Source organism: Mesoplodon densirostris, chromosome 5, assembly GCF_025265405.1.
Source record: "Mesoplodon densirostris isolate mMesDen1 chromosome 5, mMesDen1 primary haplotype, whole genome shotgun sequence".
NCBI classification, from domain to species: Eukaryota; Metazoa; Chordata; class Mammalia; order Artiodactyla; family Ziphiidae; genus Mesoplodon; species Mesoplodon densirostris.
This window is the reverse complement of record NC_082665.1, coordinates 153,101,237-153,121,413: the sequence shown is the minus strand read 5'-3', so window position 1 is coordinate 153,121,413 and position 20,177 is coordinate 153,101,237.

The following is a 20,177-nucleotide window of genomic DNA, read 5'->3' as shown; positions in this document are numbered from 1 at the left end:
TAAAACTGAATGTTTCCTGAAGGGATTTATTCTAGAATTTTATAACATCTGCTGCCTCCTCTTTGGGAGATGAAATGATTATTCAAGACACATTTCTCAAAGTTTACAAAATTAGCATCTTCTCTCAAGCGCTACTTGTAAAATGTGGGAATGCTGTGGCGTGGCACACAACAGACTTATGTACTTTTTGCATTAATTGGACTAAGTTTGTTCTAGACCTTTTTTAAAACTGTAAAATGTTTCATCCATATTAAAGAGAATATAAAATTTATAGGTACGGTTTAAAGAACTAGAAACATGAATACTTGTGTACACACCATTCAAATTAAGAAGTAAACTACCACCTTCCTTATCCCCTGGAGGTCAAACCATCTTGACTAGGAGAATTATATTGCAGTTTCTCTCTCTGGTGATTTGCCCATTTCTCTAGTTACCATGTCAGTTTTTGCTTTGCATGTTTTCAGGTAATATTAATAGATACATGCAGATTTATAATTCTTGTGTTTGTGTGTTGTTCCATGTTTTAAGTGTGTCTTTTACAGGCAATGTATAGCTAGATTTTTATTTATTCAGTTTAAAAAATATTTACCTTTAATTAGAAAGTGGGGTCTTTTGCATTTATTATGGTTAATGATATATTTAAATTTATTTCTGTCTCGCTATTTTATGTACTTTTATTGGTGAATGTTTTCTATTTTTCCCCCCTTTCTTCTTGCTACCTTCTGAAATGATAATTTTTTTCCCATTCCAGCTTTTCCGCCTACTTCTTTGGAGGTTCTATGCTTTATGTCTACTCCCTTAGTAGCTGTTCTTGCTACTTCAGCAGACATATTCTAAATTAAAGTTTCTATTTAATGAGTATGTTTTCACTCATGCTCCAAAATTCAAAGACTTACCTCTCTTCAGCTTCCCTATTCTTCTTCCACAAATTACAGATTTTTCTTATAGTTTTAAATAAAGTTTGCTTGGTTTTATCCATCTGTTTGTCGATATTTTCCCTCATTACTTTCTTCCATTTTGAAGTTTTCATCTGCAGTCATTTTCCTTCTTTCTGAAGTATCTCCTTTAGAATTTCTTTTAGTGAGTTTTCTTTTTTTTTAATAGTGAACTCTAAACTACATGTCAGTGATACAGAGAGGAATAAGAAACACTCCCATAAAGTATATAATTTCAGTGTAACTAAGTACAAATTCGAGATTAGGACAATGTGTTGCAAGCACAGAGAGGGGAGGCTAAGTGTAAGGAGCAGGGGGGTGGGGAACATCTCAGGAAAGGAGGTGGAGGGCTCTGGGTGTGTTCACAGCGCACCAGGCTGCAGCTTAGGAGTGGGTTGGTGCCAGGTGGAGCTAGAGAGGTGAACTAACTAGCTATTGGGTTGTGGAGAGCCTTAAATGCCAAACTGAAGGCAACAGAAAGTTGGGGGGGGGGGGCGGTTAAAGCAGTGGGGTGACATGATTAGATGCATTATTTAGGAGTGAAATATATGACTGCATGGTGAGCCATGGGTGCAGTAGTCATCCGGAAGGAGGAGGCTGGGTAAGCAAAGGTAATGAAGAGGAGAAATGAAATTTTAAAAGACATTGACAAGGTAAAAATCTGAATAGCAGATTTGAAGCAGAGAGATTAGAGGATACACTTCAAGGACTATAATCTAGAGGGCTAGCAGGATTGAGAGCATGGGAGGTGGTGTGCATATTGGGGGTGTGGTGAAATGCCACTACAGGGAAAGGATGAGGTTAGTTTGTAACATAAAGCATTTGATGTTTTCAGGACAGATGGTGAGTTGGTTTTAGAAGAATCAATGTTTAATATATTAGGGATATCTGTGCTGAGAACTCAGCAACATTTTCTGATTTTATCTGGTGGCTCTGGTCATTACTGTTTTTCCTTCTTTTGCTTCCTGAGTTAGAATATAGATCTCTACTTCAGGATGCAAAGGATCTGTTTTCAGCCATAAATAACATATAATTAAATAATAATTGGATTTCAGTTAAATTTTAGGTCAGGAATTTGAAATGTAGAACTGCCTTCACTGCTCTTTGTAAAATGATTGCTGCTGCGCAGTGCTTGCTCTTGGCTGATGGGACCTCTTGTCAGGGGTCTATTTTTAATCTTAGCACTGTCCACAGGCTGGCAGATGTGACCCAGAGTGTCTAAGAGCATATGGTAAGACAGGAAGGAATGGAAAGAAGACAGACTCAGAGCAAGGGAAGAGGGAAGGGAAAAAATCCTTCATTTAATTTAAAAAAGTATTTGCAGGGCTTATGCTTCCTACCTGCTGTTTTTGGTTGGCAAGATCAGATTCTTCCCCTGTAGATTGCCACCTGGCCTATGAGCTCAGATGGGGGCTTTCTTTTCGATGCATGAGTCATCACGGTGATTCAGTGACTTACTCGTCACTTATACATAATGATTGCAGTAGGCACTGCTGAGAGTTGAAAAGAGCTTCTCCCTGCCAGGGTGGTAAGTAGCTTTAATAGCAGGTGTGGTGTGTCAGTCCGGAACCTGAGCGACTCCTTGCCTTCCACCTGGTGCCATAATGGAGTGCTCTGGACTCAGGCATGCAGAGGGCCCCATCACATCCAGACATTGCTTGACAGAGGAGGGAGCTGGCCAGGGAATTTGGGGGGGAAAAACATGTGCTATAAACTGTCATGTTTGGGGAGCTGTACTCTATCTGGCAGCATCAGATCTGAAATATTCCTAGCCTTTTTATGTTAGTGGTGATGGCTGACCCATGGGATCCTGATGTGTGGATCCGCTGCTGTTAAAATACCTTATCTTTTAGAAGTGACTCAGGAGGAAAAGTGTCAAGTAAAAGTTATTCATTTCATCCTGGCTGGAAAAAAAAGAATTTGAGTCGTTAAATTACAGAATGATTCCTATAATTTTTGTTGTTGCTGTCGAAAAGTACAAATATATATAGATTCCTGTATCTGCATTGAGATGGGTCTGTCACTGTTAGCACCTGCCTCTGGATGGCATTGGTAAGGCAGAAAGTTGGTGACATAGGTGAGCACATACGAAGTGTTTTATCTAATTTACCTAAATTTTACCTAAATTATCTCATTTAATCAATTGTGCAGTTAAGGAAACTCAGAGAAGCTCAGAGAGTAAGGAAACTGTCCAAGGTCACTGAGCAGATACACAGTGGCCACAGTTCGAACCCAGGTACAATTAGTAGGAAAATTCACAAAACACTGCCTCTGGGCATGTTTTGGTATTTACTTTTTCTCATTTGAGAGAACAGATGTGGTTTCTGTGATAAATTAGTCTCACCCAGGTGTTTTCCCTTGAGAGAGATACCATCCCTCTATACCTGCCCCAGGTTCCAGCCTTTTATCCCTAGGTGCTGTTTTCAAGTAACAAAAATAGGAAAAAACCTGAATAAGGGGCTTGGTCCACAGTGCAATACCAGCCCTACTGTATTCTTTCCTTTGTACTCTTTCTTGAATGCCCGTTAGGCTATTTGTCAGTGACGTTTAAACTATTAAAATTTCTGACAGTCCTTATCACAAAGGCAGATTATACAAAGTTCTGAGCAGCAAAGATGTCAGCTGTATAAACACAGGGATTTATTCCTTATTTTTCGTAGCAATTTAAATTTGACTGAATGCCAAAGATGAACCAAATGTCAAGCTATCAGGAACAACAATAACGTATAAGGGTTGTTTTGGGAGCAGGTTTCCTTGGTACCAAACTGAAGTAGCTTCCTGCATTCTACCAAGCTTTGGGGAAACAGAGCCTTTAGTGCACATGGAATGTTCTGTTGTCTTCAAGAGAACTTATAATCACTTGCTTGAATAAGCAAAATTTACAATAAGAAAGCTTGAGGACATGCATGGATAGCCTTTTATTATGGAGAGAGGCTGTGTTATAAAGATGAAAATGTTAATACTTAATAGTTTTGAGATGAGAGTTGGAACTGGAGCATATATCTATGTCATAGTCATTTTCCCTGAGAATTACAGGTACCCAACCAAAAGACTGCAGTATTTTTAGCATGGCTTGTCACCCACAAAACACATGAAATGAAGAGCTAGAACCAGAAGTCAGGAGATACGACAACATGGAACAGAATGTAAGAGGATCAGTTAAGAGCAATGACCATGAGAAAGATCATCATTCATAGGACAGATATGATCCATTCTCCAGTGCAGAGTTTATCACCTGTTTGAGAGCCCACAAGGAGTGACTCCTGAGGAGCCCCTACTAGTCTCTTTTCCTCAAAAGAATTCTCAAGAGAAAAGAATAAAACAAAGGGAAGGGAGACTAAATGTAGCATAAAGATTGAGGAAGATCTTTATGTATATTTGATATAGGGAGACTGAACTTACCTCACCAGCTTTTAATTTTATGCCAACTTTTTGCAGGTAAATAAATTTCTGCAAAGCCCTAAGGAGCCATTTGTACTAACCTCAGCTGATTGTCTACTAACTTTTTCGAAACTCATGTTCTTAAACTGCTCAGAGGCTTTGGTTTTACCACCTGTGTAATAAAGGAGGCAATGCAGATGGTCTGTAATGTTGTATAATTTGTGACCACAGTGGGTGGGTATAAATGAGTTTAGTTATCAGTTGATCTGCTAGACACACAACGAATGACTAGGGGAAAATCAGCCCAGGACAAGTAGCAAGTAGCTCGTTAGAGCCCTGTCTGGACTCTGCTGAGCATGCACAACTTTCCAGACCATCAGAGTTAAGGGGGCCCCTGGCCAGGCTTTCTTTGGTTGTTTCCTTCCCTGGATCTCCTTATTACATTTCTGGCTTGTCTGCCATTTTGTGCTTGTCCCAACCAGTATCAAGACCTCAGGCTCCTCATGGTGTTAGCCTCTCCTGATTGTTTGCCACTGAGGTAACTATTGTTTCCAGCAGTGCCCAGGCAGGAATGTTTCCCTGCTCTACTCCAAATAAAGTCAGCCCCTGCAGCAGGGAAGCAGAACTGCCGGTTCCCACAGCCCTCTCCATCTATGTAGGCTTGGGTAGGATTTTCAGGTAATGAAGCTTCAGCAGGAGGGGGCAAGGGATAGGAGCAATCTCTGGCTAAAATGTCACAGGATCCCTTCTTACTGAGACTCAGTAGGTTTTCTTGAGTAGATCTTTAATTAGTTGTATGCCTTTGGTCAGTTTCCAGAATTTTTAAATGGTAGTTTTGTTTTTATTGAGATATAATTGACATATAACATTGTATTCATTTCAGGTATACAACATAATTTGATATATGTATATATTTTGAAATGATTACCACAATGTTTATTTAACATTCATCACCATACATAGTTATATTTTTTTTCTTGTAATGGAGTTTTTAAGATTTACTTTCTTAGCTACTTTCAAATATACAATAGGATATTGTTAACTATAGTCATCATGCTGTACATTACATCCCCAGAACTTATTTGTCTTATACCTGGGAGTTTATACCTTTTCATCACCATGACTCATTTCTCCCATCCCTACCCCACACACATACCCTGCCTTTGGTAACCACAAATCTGTTCTCTGAATTCATGAGTCCATTTTCTTCTTTAGATTCCATATGTGAGGGATCATACAGTATTTGTCTTTCTCGAATTAGCATAATGCCCTCAAGGTCTATCCATGTTGTCACAAATGGCAAGATTTCTTTTTTTATGGCTGAATAATATTCCATTATGAGTGTGCGTGTGTATCACAATTTCTTTATGCATTCATCCATCAATGGACACTTAGGTTATTTCCATGCCTTGGCTATTGTAAATAATGCTGCAATGAACATGGAAATGCAGATATCTTTTTAAATTAGTGTTTTCATTATCTTCCGATAAATACCCAGAAGTGGAACTGCTGGATTATATGGTAGTTCTGTTTTTAGTTTTTTGAGCAATCTTCACATTGTTTTCTATTGTGGCTGCACTAATTAACATTCCCACCAACAATGCACATCCTTGCCAACACTTGTTATTTCTTGTCTTTTGATGATAGCCATTTTAACGGTGTGAGGTGATGCCTCATTGTGGTTTTGATTTGTCATTTCCCTTATGATTAGTGATGTTAAGCATTTTTTCATGTATCTGTTGGCTATCTGTATGTCTTCTTTGGAAAAATGTCTGTTCATCTGCCCATTTTTTTTATCAGATTATTTGTCTTTTGCTACTGATTTATATGAGTTCTTTATACTTTTTGGATATTAGCCCCTTATAAGGTATGATCTGCAAATATTTTCTCCCATTCTCTATGTTGCCTTTTCATTTTGTTGATGGTTGCTATGCAGAAGCATTTTGGTTTTCTGTAGTCCCACTTGTTTATTTTTGCTTTTGTTGCCTTTACTTTTGGTGTCAAATCCAAAAAATCATTGTCAAGACCAATGTTTAGGAGCTCACCCACTATGTTTTCTTCAGTTTTATTGTTTCAGGCCTTATGTTTAAGTCTTTAATTCATTTTGTGTATGGTGTAAGACAGTGGTCCTGTTTCATTCTTTTGCATGTGGCTGTCCAGTTTTTCCAACATCATTTATTGAAATGCCTGTTATTTCCCCATTGTATATTCTTGCCTCCTTTGTCATGAATTAATTGACCATATAGGCATGTTTTTTTTTTTTTCTGGGCTCCCAATTCTGTTCCATTGGTCTATGTGTCTTTTTATGCCAATATTATACTGTTTTGATTACTATAGCTTTGTAGTATAGTTTGAAATCAGGAAATATGCTGTCGCTCGCTTTGTTCTTATTTCTCAAGATTGCCTTAACTATTCGGGGTCTTTTATGGCTCCATACAAATTTTAGGACTGTTTGTTCTATTCCTGTGAAAAATGCCATTGGAAATTTGATAGGGATTGCCCTGAATCTTTATATTGCTTTGGGTAGTATGAACATTTAATATTCTTCCAATCCATGAGTATGGACTATCTATTTATTTCTGTATTCTTCAGTGTCTTAGGGTTTTCAGTGTATAGGTCTTTCACCTCCTTGGTGAAATTTATTCCTAGGTATTTTATTCTTTTTGATGCAGTTGTAAGTCGGACTTGTTAAAATTTTCTCTTTCTGAAAGTTTATTAGTTTGTAGAAACACAATAGATTTTTGTGTATTGATTTTGTATCCTGTGACTTTACTGAATTTATTCATTATCTCTAACAGGCTTTTGTTGGAGTTTAGGGTTTTCTATATATAATATCATGTCATCTGCAAATAGAGACAAGTTTTACTTCTTCCTTTCTGACATGAATGCCTTTAATTTCTTTTTCTTGTCTGATCACTATGGCTAGGTCTTCCAATAATATGTTGAATAAAAGTGGCAAGAGTGGGCATCTTTGTCTTCTTCCTAATCTTATAGGAAAAGCTTTCAGCTTTTCACAATTGAGTATGATGTTAGCTGTGGGTTTTTCATATATAGCCTTTTTTTATGTTGAGGTACATTCCTTCTATACCCGCTTTGTTGAGAGTTTTTATCATGAATGGATGTTACATTTGTCAAATGCTTTTTCTGCAACTATTAAGATGATCATCTGATTTTTATCCTTCAGTTTCTTAATGTGAATTACATTGATTGAATTGTGGGTATTGAACCATCCTTGCATCCCTGGAGTAAATCCCACTTGATCATGGTATAAGGTCCTCTTAATGTATTGTTGAATTCAATTTGCTAATATTTTGTTAAGGATTTTTACATTTATGTTCATCAGGATATTGGTCTCTAATTTTCTTGTGTCCTTGTCTGGTTTTGGTATTAGTGTAATGCTGGCCTCATAAAATGAGTTTGGATGCAATTCCTTCTCTTCCATTTTTTGGAAGAGTTTGAGAGAGATTGGTATTAAGTCTTCTTTAAATGTTTGGTGGAATTCACCAGTGAAGCCATCTGGTCCTGGACTTCTGTTTGATGGGACATTTTTTAAAAACAAACAGCTCTTAGTTTCATTAATCTTTTCTATTGTCTTTTTAGTCTCTATTTCATTTATTTCCACTTTGATTTTTGTTGTTTTAACAAGTTTCAACAAATTTAGTTGTTTTCAACAAATTTGTCCAGGTTTATCATTGATTTTGGGGGCAAAGATTTGCTGAGCTCCTCACTCAAGCATTCCAGAAATCCCACCTTTTCTTCATGTATTTATATAATTTTCCTCAAAACCTAATCACTGCTGCTGGTGCTACTTAGGTGACCACAAGGCCCAAACAATATAAAGACAAAGTATTCCCTCTTGTTTTTATGATCATTATTGCTGGTGATAAGGAACCCCAGGTTAGTGGATATGACCCTGGAATGGGAGTTGAATTAGTGCTTAGCTCATTGAGATATTATAGAAAAAATCATGAAATTTGAATGAATCTTATTTTTCCATTATCCTGGTTACTGTTGGGCAGAAGTTTCTCAACCTTGGTACAATGAATATTTTGAACCAGATAATTCTTTGTTACGAGGGAGGGCATTGTAGGTTGTTTTGCAGCATCTCTGGTCTCTGCCCTCTAGATGTAAGTAGCACCTCAGTTCCCCTGTTGTGTAATCAAAAATGTCTCCAGATATTACCAAATGGTATCTGAATACAAAATCGTCCCTAGTTGAGAACCACTGCTGAAGGCTGTAAAAGAAGCCTGTGTAAGACATGGCTCTGTTCTCAAGGAATTCACAATCCAATTGGGTGTACACACATCTAATATACATGTATAATGTGGTAGAAATTATGTTTGGAATGGGGTGCTTCTCAGCATATATATGAAAAGAGTTAAAAACAGAGGTCGAGATTGGCTGACATGAGGAAATGTGCTGAAGAGGAGCCAGAATGGAAGTAGCATTTAAGGCTGGATGGCATTTAACATGTGTAGGGGAGATGGGAGGGCAGTTCAGCTGGTGAGTAAGGGTGAGTATGTTTGCTGGGAAACTGTGAGAACACTGCCCTGCTCAGGGTGGAGGCATGTGTTGGGAAGTAGAGGGAGGGAGGCTGGGCCAGGGAGCTGCTGCCCTAAAACAGAGTCTCATACTCCATATTTCCCTGGAGCTCCTTAAAAATGACATCCTGGACATGTAGTCCATTCTAAGAAATGGACTTTACATGTACTCAGTGTGATCCTACTGTTTATCTCTCTCTCCTCATGTGATTAAATATGATAATAAAATATCTTCCAGTACTGTGAACCAACAACCCATGTCCCCTCAGTAAGGAACTCTACCTGATAAGATTGTTAGTGGAGTATAATTATAGCTAATACTTACTAAGCTTTCACCATGCTCCGGGCACTGTTCTAAATGCTTTACATATGTCAATTCATTTATTTTCACAGCAGCCCTAGTTGTATTAAGTTGTCATTTTCTTGATTACATATGAGGGGACTGAGGCATGGAGAAGTTATACAAATACAAATAATAAGTTGAATAAACAGGATTTGAATACAGATGATCTGGCTTCAGCTCTGTGCTTTTAATCCATACTATACTGCCTCTCTTCCCATGCTGATAACTTGTCATGTGTGACAGAGGTAGCGATAAACTATATAGATAAAAGAAACAAGTATGTGGCACTCATGCCCATGGCCTCTGGCCTCTTGGAAATCCAAAACTGTTGCTGAGCATGAGCTTATCTTCTGGGAGTTTATATACGAGGGCTGAATTTAAAAGAAGCTCAACATTTGGAATTACTATCACAAACTACTTGATATGTTAAAAGTACTAGAAACATATCTCGCTTTAGTCATTTTTTTTTCAATGGGATCTTTTGAATTTATCTCATTTCCAGATTTTGTAGACTAATATATTCAATTAATACTTACCATGATATTAAAGTACATTATATTCATCTAGACCTGTTATAAAAGAATGCCTGTGTTTATAAAGCTCATTTTCAATTGCATTATTTTATCCTCAGAACAGCCCCAGAAGCAAAACTGCTTATGAGGCAGAAGAGTTTACATTCATATTTTCATTCCTTTGCCTTTTATTATTGCCTGGTATGATAAAAAAAAAAAAAATGTTGTAAATTGCTTTCCAGACAAGGAAGCAGGGGTAGAGAGAGAAGCAGAAACAGGGTTTAGGTGTGGAATTCCCTTTGGCCCCTGGGTAGATCCTAACTATGCTGCACTGTACTGGGAGTAGAAACCCCGTGCTCTGTCCCCAGGCTGGTGCCCTGCCAGCCCAGTGCGTGCTCCTCTCTGTCTCCACTCACTGTATTTCCCTGGCCTGTAGTGCTCCGTCTCCTCCCCTCTGATATACTCCAAGTTATGAACATCCCACAGGGAGGGGAAGGCTTACCTCTTACCAGTATGTTAGATACTGGCCAAGGAGCTTGACCTCTCTGGAGCCTCACTTTTCTGATCTATAAAATGTACTCAGTATGATCTACTACTACCACCTGCTGAGAAGATTTTATTCAAAGAAACTCAATTAATGACCATTTCATTGTTTTTACTTCTCAGCCTGGCCTGAGACTCACCTGTTTTGAGAAATCTTTCTTTGATTAAAACCTTTCTCTGATTAGAAACTTTCCTGCTGTGAATGCTTGAATGAATCCATTGCTGGTGGATTAAAGTTGGATATAACAATATGAACTCATGTTTATTTTAATGTACGTATGGTAATTGAGTTATCTATATAGACATAGGTTAATATACGTACATATATTTTCTAGCTCTGTTCTCTGAGAGAGCCTAGGGACAGTAATACCCCTGTAGCAATGAACATACTTAATGCCCAGATCTTGGTTTCTAAGTACCATTTTCTAGTAAAATGAACCAGTGCTCCTTGGGGAAATGGCTGAAACTAGGGCTGGTAGAGGAAAATACCAGATGAACCTAGAGCATCTTGTAATGCCAGAAAGAAAGGAAATGCTCAAGGAAAAAAAAAATGAGACCATGTTAAAAAGACACAGAAGCTAATCTAAAAGAATCTCTAAAGGCCAAAGCTGGAGCAATTTTAGCAACAAAATAATATAGTATTCTATAATCCAAAGAAGAAAATAAATATCAATGATACCATACTAATATAAATAAATAAATGGGGAGAGGGGATATTCTTTCCAAAAGAAGTCTAATTATTAAATTTAGAAAATATAGAGAGAAATAAAAAATCATCATTAGAATACCACAGTAAATTGCTATAGGCAAGATCCATCAATGGATACTAAATTTAGAGCAAAACTTTGAGAAATGGTATATTTGCATAGATTCAAAGTATCTCTCCCAAAATAGTTATTACTATTGGTGGTTTTAACATATGTTGACAAATTCTTTGAGACTTCTTCCTCCAATAAGTGAAGCTTGATTCCTCTCCCCTGGAGTGAGCTGGGCTTAGTGACTCATGTCTTATGAGTAGAGAATGGAAAGGGAACATCAGTAATTTTCCAGTGGAAAAACCTGGCAGACACACCTTAACCAGGTGATCAAGGTAAATACCACCAGGACTAAATCACATTGACATCATGTACAGCCTGATATGACATGATGAAAAGAATACTTTACCTCTGTGGTATTCTTCCCCACAAGTCACAGCCCCAAATCAAGGTGCATTCTACAAAATACCTGACCAGTACTCTTCAAAAGTATCAAAGTCATGAAAGAGTGAAGGCAAGGAAAGACGGAGAAACTGCAATGGATTGAAGGAGGCTAAGGAGGCTAAATGCAATGTGGGATCCTGAGTTGGAGCCAGGAACAGAAAGAGGATACAGGAGAGGAAAAATTCTCCTTTACCCTCTTAGGATCTCCAGCTGGGCTTAAGAACTACACTGACCTAAAATTATTAACAGAAGAAAAGCATACGCCTTTTACTAAATTTTTGCCTATACGTGGGGGCCTTCACAAGAGAATAAAGACCTTGAAGAAGTGACCAGAGCAGGAAGCTTTTATACCTTTTAGACAAAGAAATGGTAGATTTGTGAAGAAATGACAAGTCAAAGGGGTTTGGACTTGGGGGCAGTAAATTATGGAGAAGGCAATAGGACATAAATGGGGTGGGAGGGAAACCAGTGGAAGAAAAAAGTTATTTTAGTAAGTTTATTTCTACAGATCCATTTCAGCACTGATTCCCAGTCTCTAGGGATAAGGATGTTCTATTCTTCCTGGTACAGAGGGGCACCTTTCTAAGAAATTTTGTGGCCTGTTTTTAGGTAGAAAAGGAGAGGTCAGAGAGCCCTTCCTGCATCTGCTCTTTCTCAAGTGCCTTTAGTTCATAATAATCAATATGCCAAAGTGGCATATTTTGGAGTGCCATGTTCGGAGCTCCTTCAAGGACATTAGTGGAAAAAAAACGGAAATTCAAGTGAAGTTGTAGTTCAGTCAGTAATATTGTTCAAATGTTAATTGCTTCGTTGATAATTATACAGTGGTTGTATAAGATGTTAGCATTAGGGGAAGTTGGATGAATGGTATACAGGAACTCAGTACTATCTTTGCAACTCTTCTGTAAATCTAAAATTATTTCAAAATTAAAAGTTTTTAAAGTTTTCTCCTGTATTTTTCTTGCTTTGCATTTCTTCAGCACCTGCATTTACAAACTCCACAAGGCCACAATTCACTTACTTATATCTTAATTAGGAATTCTGTTCTTTCAAATACATATGTTGCCCCAGTTTTTATATAAACACTACAAAAATTAACTTTTTGTAACTTCCTTGGTTCCACATATAATTCTCTTAAATATATATATATATATATATATATTTTTTTTTTTTTTTTTTTTTTTTGCGGTACGCGGGCCTCTCACTGTTGTGGCCTCTCCCATTGTGGAGCACAGGCTCCAGATGCGCAGGCTCAGCGGCCATGGCTCATGGGCCCAGCCGCTCCGCGGCACGTGGGATCCTCCCGAACCGGGGCACAAACCCGTGTCCCCTGCATCGGCAGGCGGACTCTCAACCACTGCGCCACCAGGGAAGCCCTAAAATATATTCTTTAATGAATGGATAAACAAATGAACAGAAACTGATTGAGAAAAATGGAAAATTGTTGAAATATACCCAGTAAATATCCAGTGCATGCTGGTTTGTCAGTTGGTTGTTGTTTTTTGTTTTAAGGTATTTCTCAACCATGCTTTCCTCTGAGGATGAGTTAGGTCTTTGGTAGGTGATTTTTAAGCAAACAGGGCACAGTTTTCCCAACTGTGCTCATATAGTAAACTGTAGAACAGTGTCCTCAAGGACTAGGTCTTGGAAGGATATGGGCCACAGTTTTTTTTGTTTTTTGTTTTTGCGGTATGCGGGTCTCTCACTGTTGTGGCCTCTCCCGTTGCGGAGCACAGGCTCCGGACGCGCAGGCCCAGCGGCCATGGCTCACGGGCCCAGATGCTCCGCGGCATATGGGATCCTCCCAGACCGGGGCACGAACCCGTATCCCCTGCATCGGCAGGTGGACTCTCAACCACTGCGCCACCAGGGGAGCCCTGGGCCACGGTTTATATGTCATTTTACTGTAGAAGAAAGCACAGAGGGCCTCCCTGGTGGCGCAGTGGTTGAGAGTCCGCCTGCCGATGCAGGGGATACGGGTTCGTGCCCCGGTCTGGGAGGATCCCATATGCCGCGGAGCGGCTGGGCCCGTGAGCCATGGCCGCTGGGCCTGCGCGTCCGGAGCCTGTGCTCCGCAACGGGAGAGGCCACAACAGTGAGAGGCCCGCATACCGCAAAAAAAAAAAAAAAAGAAGAAAGCACAGAATCTAACATTTGCCTATGTTTTCCTAATTTTAAAAATACTCATGGTCTTTTAAAATGAGCAGAAGCCATGACATGGCCTATTTGAATTCCTAGCCAAATGTTTCCCCAGGTTATAAAACTCAACCTCATGTGCTAAATTAAATTATGCTTGTGGGGTGTATATTGCCTGAAAAGTTTATGGCTACTGCTTTCGTTTTCAGGGAATCTTTAAAAGCAGTAAATGAAGTCTGTAATAATAGCTGTTTTTCTTGGGACAGTTGAGAAATGCATAGGATAACTTTGGAGCCAGAGCGCCAGGTTTTGCTGAGATGGTGGTATTGTCCTTTTGTTTCTAAGGGCATCAGTGTTTTAAAAAAAATTACCTTCCATGAAGACACTGCTGGTATCATATGATTGTGCTTCTAATTAGATGATCCTAACACTGGACAAAGTCCTGAGGTTTCATTTAAAGGTCTTATATGCATTCAAAATATGAATCTGCATTATTAACAGGGCTGCATCATAGTATTTCTTATATTACATTCCTAATGAAAAATAGTCAAGGGAGCTCCTCAGCTTTCAAATGTACTATAGGGTTAAAAAATTCATTTATCCCAGCTTATATAATAATAAAAATGCCTAAATCAGCCTGATAGACTTCACTGTCTGATACTGCTGTGGAGAGGGATGTCCAATAGGAACTTGGGTTTTGGGCCTTGCTCACCCTTCAGCACCCACAGACCCTCAGATGAGACAGTTCACTTTTCTTCACCTTGGTTTCCCTACCTGAAAAGTGAGAAGGGTTAGAACGTATGATCTTTAGAGTCCCTTCTAGATCAAGAACATGATCAATTGATAGCTTTTCTATTCTAACAAAGGAGTTATTTTATACCAAAGAAAAAGTCATTCAGTGGTTATGAAATGTCTGTAATAGTTTCTAAAGTGGGGTGGTACTAGGGATGTAATGTACAACATGACAAATATAATTAACTGTTGTATGTTATGTATGAAAGTTGTTAAGTGAGTAAATCTAAGAGTTCCCATCACAAGGAAAATTTTTTTCTGTTTAATTTTTATCTGTATTAGATGATGGATGCTCACTAAACTTATTGAGGTAATCATTTCATGATGTATTAAGTCAAATCATTATGCTGTACACCTTAAACTTATACAGTGCTGTATGTCAATTATATCTCAATAAAACTGGAAGAAAAAGAAAAGCGGAATAAAATAAGAAATGAAGTCCTGCCCCAAAAATCTTTAATTAAAAAAAATAGTTGCGTCGGGTCAAGTGTCATTGTGTATGAGGAGAGGTAGTCTAAAGGCACAGACCGTCATCACTCCAGCAGGTACCAAGATGGCAGGAGGCCATGGTCCAGGAACACTCCCCTCTTCCTCTCTTTTATTTTATTTATTTTTATTTTTATTTTTTTAAAAGATTGTTTTTTGATGTGGACCATTTTTAAAGCCTTTATTGAATTTGTTACAATATCGTTTCTGTTTCAGTTTTTTGGCCACAAGGCTTGTGGGATCTTAGCTCCCCAACCAGGGATCGAACGCGCACCCCCTGTATTGGAAGGCGAAGTCTTAACCACTGGACCGCTGGGGAAGTCTCCCCTCTTCCTCTCTTTTAATGCCTCCCGCATACTCTTAAAATCAATCACCTTCACTTAGCTTCCACAACCTTTCATAATCTGGCCCCGGTTTACCTCTCTTGAGTTCATTATCCCAACCCAACTGTATCAAGAGTGAATTTCTGTCCTTTTCTTTCACTTGCCATGTTTCCTGACCTGTATACCAGATACGCCCTCTTCCCAGAATGCTTTTCTACTGCTTCTTCACCTCTTCTATTTTATCACCATTCCTTCCAGGAAGTCTGTCCTGAACCCCCTCTAGGTCTGGGTAAGTGTACCTTCCAGGTGCTCCTTTAGCATCGATCCTCCTCTGTCATTAGCAGTTGGCATGCTGCGTTGTAAGTGGCTGCTAATTTTCTGTTGCCTTCTTGGGACTCTAAGTCTGAGGGCAGGGAACATGTTTATCTTGTTCACATCCCTAGCACCTAGCTCAGTTCCTGGCACCAAGATGCTCAATAAATACTTGTTGAATAAATTGAATAGATTAATTAATGAATAAGAAATAATAAATCTGAACTAGGTTACTGAGGGGACTTTCCAAAGTTCACTCGAGATATTCAGTGGGAAAACCACTGTGGAAATCAAATACAATCTACCTTTGAAGAATAAATATTCTTTGTAAGGTCATTTTGTCCCTTATATTCCAAGAAGAATCTGCTAGAAACTTGGGGTGGGGGAGGATCATAGGCATTAAGCCCAGGATTTTAAGCAGTGGCACTAAATTAACAGTAACAAAGAGCCCATTGTACTGCAGTAAAACAAGTCTTGTAGTTTGAGCTAATTTAATGAAGTATTTGAGTGCCAGATCTTTCTTTTGTGTTTTATGTTTAAATAGCAGTAGAGCGACTATATAGCAGTTCCTAAATATTTTTAATTGCAGATTGTCATTAAATTTTCTGTTATCTTCTCATGTTAAGTAGAAGTTTGTTTGTTTAACCATTCCATGATATCTTGGTTGTCTCATGCATCAGTTGTCTCTTTTAGTGCTAGTGGCAGAGTGAACACCAGGCTGGGTAAGGGAATGGGAAGTTGAATGACATGGGTAGATGCCAACAAGAATAGACCAGATGCGGTGGTGGGATGAATTGGGAGATTGGGATTGACATATATACATTAATGTGTATAAAATAGATAAGTAATAAGAACCTGCTGTATAAAAAATAAATGAATTTCAAAAAGAAATAAGCATGAAGGGGAAAAAAAAAAGAATAGACCAGATGCTACTGTGCATCTACAATTGACCTGAACAAATAGAGTGACAAGGCATTTATTTTGTTGTTGGAGACTTCCATTGATCAAAATGGTATCTGACTTCTCAGCTCCATGGGCAAACTTTGTCAGTTGAATGAGTCCTTCCAAGATGCCAGTAGAGTGTTCATTTTAATTGGAGATTCAAGTCACACTTCAGAAACGAGACAGAAGAAGGTACTTAGCTCTTCATTCACTGTGCCTTTGAAGAACAGCTTTCGTTGCTAAGGAACAGCAATAGCATATTCCTGTGTAAACAGCTGGTCTGCTGGGAATTCACGTTACTGTTTCAACCAGGCTCTTTCCCCAGAAGGAGGCAATATCTCTTTTTGGCTTCTCAGTGTAATAGCAGCATGCTGATTTCTGTTCACTTCATCTGTTTTGGCCAAGAGCTATCTCAGGTGAACCTTCATAGGGGCAAAGGAGAAGCTAGGATGGCACACCTGCTCTCCATTGAACACTGATTTGATTCTGGAAAGAAAAAATGAACAGAGGACATCCACCTTTATAGTTGTTTCGCAAATTGCCACCATTTGTTTGGGTAATGGCTTTGTCACATGGCTCCTCTGTATCTCCCCTGGGTTACAAAGGTCATGATTTCTATTTCACAGAAATAAAGACATTCAGTGGCTTACTTTAGAGGAATTGAAATTTAACTATCAGAGTCTGGAGAGTCTGGAAACTTGCAGGAATTTCCAGACTCTCATTACCTGGAAAAACACTTTTAAGTTGTTTTCTGAAATGCCCTTATCTAAGACTTTTAAAACAGAACCAATTCAAATTATTTCACTATAAAGTACATTGCAACACAGCAAGCATTTCCGTTAGCTTTTAAAATTCATTCAGTGTAGCAGTTAAGGGCGGCTTAATTAAAAACAAACAACTAACAATATCATTAAACTGGTGAGCAAAATAGAACTAATTTCAGACTAGAGTCCTACCTCTAGGCTGCATAGAGCTTTGATTTAATATTTGGGTTTGTTTCCTTTTGTTCTCAGGACAGAATTTAACAGCGAGGGGGTTGGTTGTATTCTATGTACTTATTAAATAGATGGATTTTTCAGAAGAAATGAAAACTAACCAAAGTAAATCAAATTTGGTTCATGCAGAATCAAGTAGATAGTTTCTTTACTGTGTCCAACACTATTCTAAACAAGACATTCCTTCTAAACATAAAATTACAGTCAGGAGACCCAGATCTCATCTTGGCTCCACCATAAACTCTATGATCCCAGACAAATCTCTTGAATTCCTCTGAAGTAGATGGATTCCAAAGTCCCTTCCAGCTCTAAAATTTCCTTATATGTTAATATCTGAGCTCAACTGGCTCCAGAGGAAGCATTTGGCAAAATTCAAAGGAAGGTAATAACCAATATTTAGTGAGTGCCTACTATGCATTAAGCTTCTTCTGTTTTTTGCATTACCTCACTTAATCCCACAACATCACTATGAAGTAAGTACCATTATCCCACTTTTACAAACAAGGAAATTGAGGAAAGTTAAGTAGCATGTCCTGGGGGAGTTCAGTCTGTGGTTATATTAAGGCAAATTAGACATGCTATTGGAGAACTACTTCCACCATTATCACCTCTGCTTTTTATTCGGACTTGGGTGCTAATCAAGCACTTGGTTTTTGAGTCTTCCAATCTTGCCCTATATGCAGGCGCACTGCATTCATTCCAGTGTTTCAGGAGGAGTTCTGCTTATGGGGATCTATAGAAGTGACATTATGATGGCAAGATGACTCCTAGTGACTTCACAAAGAGAGGGACTTTCAGTATCTAAACAAAGGTAAACAGAAGTCTGTGCAAATCTGTGGAGGCTGTTCTAAGAGTGATGCGTCGTCAGTAGCGGGTGGTGTGATTTGATGTGATGAAAACAGGAAGCACGCGCAGGTCAAGTTTCACACCTATGAAACCTGCAGCTGTAAAGACAAGTGGCATGTGGAGGACATCTCCAAATGGAGCAGGCTTAAGTTCTCCCTAACAATAAAGTCGTTGATTTAATTTATCTGGTTGTCATCTTTCTTCTCTGATGCCCAAAGCACAGCCTCAGTGTTCAGAAAATGGTGATTCTGTAGGTGTTTTATAAGTCAACCAAGACAAACTTAGAAATATACTGCCTTTTATGAAGTAAGATGAGATAAGATGAGAAGGGATGAGATGAGATGAGATTCTGTGAAGAACACAAAGTATACGACAGTGTGTCCTCAGGAAACAATTTAGAGATATAGTACATGTATAATATACATAAAGAGAAGAGTAATGTCAGATAATGTGTTTAATGATAATGTGCAAATAAATAGCAAATTGGAATGCACTGCAAATTATGGGTGCAAAGATTGTACCTCAGAAGTTTTTAACTAAAAGATTAAGATTTGGAGTTCCAAAAACTGTTTGATTTACTATTTATGTGATTTAAGCAAGTTTTAATCTCTGTGAGCTTTCGTTATTTTATTTGTAAAAAGAATGCTGATAGAACCCACACTGTAAGGGTATGGGTTACAAATACCCTCATACAAATGAGATGAGTGTAAAAGAACTTTGCAAAGTTCTTAGATAATAAGGTTGTCATTTGAGGTAGCAATTAGTGATGTTCACCAAGTGTGTCCAGCTGTTGCTTTTCAGACATATGAAAGAATTGTACTGCCTTGCCAACTATGAAGTTAGGTATGGCCGTGTGCCTTACTCTGGCCAATGAAATGTGAGCCCAAGTGGACATCTGTTACTTCCAGGTAGAAGTTTTAACAGCTTGTGTGTGATTCACTGCTTTCTCCTTTCTTGCTCTGCCACTGTGACTGTGGAAGCATCGTTGGGTCTTAAATCAACCTGCGCTCCGTCGAGTGGCCATGATGAGCAGAGCCCCCAGCCAACTAATGTTGAGCGTACAGCATGAGCAAGAAATACATTCCTATCATGTTAAAGTAGTCAGATTCGGGGTTGTTACTGTAGCATAATCTCCTAGCACACTCTGACTAGACTGTGTATCACTCATCCTTCATATTACTTGAGTACCTGTATATTCAGGTCCTAGGTATGTTATACTGGTATTGTCTGCTGCATATTGGAGTTGTTTATATCTTTGCTAACTCCACTTTTTCAAAACTGTTGGTCTCAAACCAGTCATGTCTTTTTTTTCATCTTTCCTATCAGGTATTTAAAGTAGCTACATAGCATAATAGAACTGAGCTTTTCTGTCTACTTCTGTTTTTCAAGATAGAATTAATAGTTTTATTGAAGGGAAGTTACTGGTCAGGATAGAATTTCTATTTGAGTATAACAATATTGGGAAGAATAATTGAAAAATAACAAAAGACAAGTTACCTTTATTGTATATATTTCTTTCTTTTAAAATTTTTAGTCTATAGTTATTACAAAAAGTAATACCTGGGTCTTATTTTAGGCAACATGTACTCTTGCTCAGGTTTCAAGTTCTTACTCTACTTGAGATACTTTCCTCACTTTGTGAGAAAAAAAATGGACCCATTTCAGACCATATGGCTATAAGCCTGTTCTTGAGAGCCATGCAATGAATGGCATTTTGAATAAGAGTACTTTTAAAACTTGAGAAAGACAAATCCTCTTGGATGGTGCCTAAGACAGCACCACTTTTTATTGAACCTTTTTCTGCATGAAAGAATATAGCAAGCCTCCAGTCTAGTCGTCACTAGTCCTGAGGATCTGAGCCATCAGCTAGAATGAGGGTGCAGGTTAGTCA